Consider the following 2,577-nt stretch of genomic DNA (forward strand, 5'->3'; position numbering starts at 1 on the left):
GAGAAATCCTGGGATTTTTCTGTAATTGATTTGCATTGTTTGTGCATATGGTCACTGTGGCAAACAGTTCTGGTTCCATTGTTTGCTCAGTATCTTACAAATCTGTATACATTTTTTAGTTCTAAAGAACACAAAGGAAGATATTTTGAGATATTTTTGTACCCAAACCAATCAGAAGCCACATTGACTTTCATGGTATTTTTTTCATATTATGGAAGTTAATGGGGCACACGATTGGTTTGGTTACAAACATTTCTCAAAATATTTTCCTTTGTGTTCATCAAAACTAAGTAAAATAAACAGGTTTGTAACAACAGTGAGTAAATGATGCCACACTGTAAAAAAATCTTTGCTGCCTTAAATCTTTTGTTGTTGAATCAACTCAGATTTACAAGCAATTTCAACTTATTTTGACTAGAGATGAGTTGTTATAACTACAGATGAATTGTAATAACTTATAAACAACATTATCTCATGGAAAGTCGTGTTATAGTCACTGAAAATTTTATTAATTTTATTTGTGTCCATGGCACGGACTTTAGCTTTTTTACGTCCCTTGAGCACAATTGTCTTTTTCGTGTCACTCGCACGAATATTTTATAAATCGTTTTTCTTGGCCGTTGCACAACCTTTTTTCATGTTATTTTATGTATTGTTTTCTCATTTTTTCCTATTTTTAAATCGTTGCTTGGGGTTTTGGTTAGATTTGGGGTTTGTGTAAGAATGTACTTTTATGTATTGGTTTCTACATGTTTTTCTTCCGCTTTTAAAACTATTCTCGCTTGTAATTGGGGTTTGGGTTAGGATGCTCTGCAAAATATGACTTTCTTACTTAGTATTTCTGTCTTGTTTTCAGTAAAAATATCTAAAAATTCTTAAATCAAGATATTGATGTGCAAAATGAAAATAAGTCTAGTTTATAGACAAAAATATACAACTTAAGTGAATTTGTGCTTAAAACAAGCAAAAATATCTGTCAATGGGGTGAGAAAAAAAATCTTAAATAAAATGTTTTCTTTTTTCTTAAAGACGTAATTCAAGCAAAATTTTCTCACCCCATTGGCACAAAATTTTGCTTGTTTTAAGCACAAATTCACTTAAATTGTATAATTTTTTGTCTAAAAACTACACTTCTTCTTAGGTCATTTTGCTCATCAATTAAAAACATCTTGATTTATGAATTTTTTGATATTTCCACTGAAAACAAGACAAAAATACTAAGTAAGAAAGTCATTTTTTGCAGTGTGTCTAAAAATGTAACAGAGAGTGATTCTAACCCAAAATAGGAATAAACAATAAGAAAACAATACAGAAAATGACACAAAAAAGAGAGTCGTGCCACGACCACGAAAAACTATTTATAGAAAATTGTGTGAGTGACACGAAAAAGACATTTGTGCTTAAGGCATGTAAAAAAGCAAAATTTCGTGCCTTGGACATGAATAGGTTAATCGAATTTTTCGTGACTATAACACGACTTTCCATGAGATCAGTCTGCTTATAAAATATAGTTAAAAAATCAACTTCATTTTATAAGTTGTACAAACTCCTCTCTTGTCAATTTAAATAAAGTTGAAATTACTTGTAAATCTGAGTTGATTCAACAATTTTTTTTTAATTTGGCTGAACTATCCCTTTTGTTTTCCGTGTAAAATATTGTAGTCCTATCCTTATGTTGTCAAATATGTAAGGTATATTTTATCACACTGAAGGAGCTTATTACACGATAACATCCGGCTGTCTGTACATTATCCCACTTATTACACAGCTATTTACCTCCTTAGTAAGGTAAGGAACATTAAATATTGATTTGAAATATTTTATTACCTAATTTTTAACGAATGCAGACCTTCCGCGAGGAAAACTTGTTTACTTTCGTTTTAAGATAAGACCAGATTTCATAATAATTTGTAAACATAATATCATATATGTTATTAAAATATGTCATATGTGTGTTATTAAACTGTGCCTGTCAAAATGATTTGCAGTATCTGGGTAACCGTTTTTTATTAGTTTTGAGTGGTAGTTATTTGGGAATAACAAACCTGCAAATGTAGCGACTGGCCAATCAGAATCAAGCATTCCAATGAGCCTTATAATAATATTAAATATATAAATTCATATAAAATGTCTTTATTAACACTGTTATTTAAAGAAGTTGATTTCAAAACATACTGTATTCGGTAGTAACTGCTTAAAATCTGGTGTTTTTATGTTTTCTTTATTAATAATGAAAATAGAGAAGGGATTGTCGTGAAAAAGACGGAATGAAAATGGGAGCAGACGCTTGCTGGATTCAAAACCTGGACCTCTGGCGTGAGCACCAAAGTACAATGTCTAGAAATCATGTGCCACAATCTCTGACCACAATCGATATGAGACATTAAATCCGAGAATATCAATTAGGAATGGCTTGTTAAGAAGCCATCAAGGTAAATATACACTACGTACACCTCATTAAAAATCTGGGATACTGATGGTAAAAACACAAAGTAAAAGCAGCCTGGTGCAGATTTAATTTACCTGTTTAGTGTGTAAAATATATTTTCTCCAACTGGTCTGGCACTGAGACAAAGA

This window comes from Misgurnus anguillicaudatus, chromosome 1 (genome assembly GCF_027580225.2).
Source record: "Misgurnus anguillicaudatus chromosome 1, ASM2758022v2, whole genome shotgun sequence".
Lineage (NCBI taxonomy): Eukaryota > Metazoa > Chordata > Actinopteri > Cypriniformes > Cobitidae > Misgurnus > Misgurnus anguillicaudatus.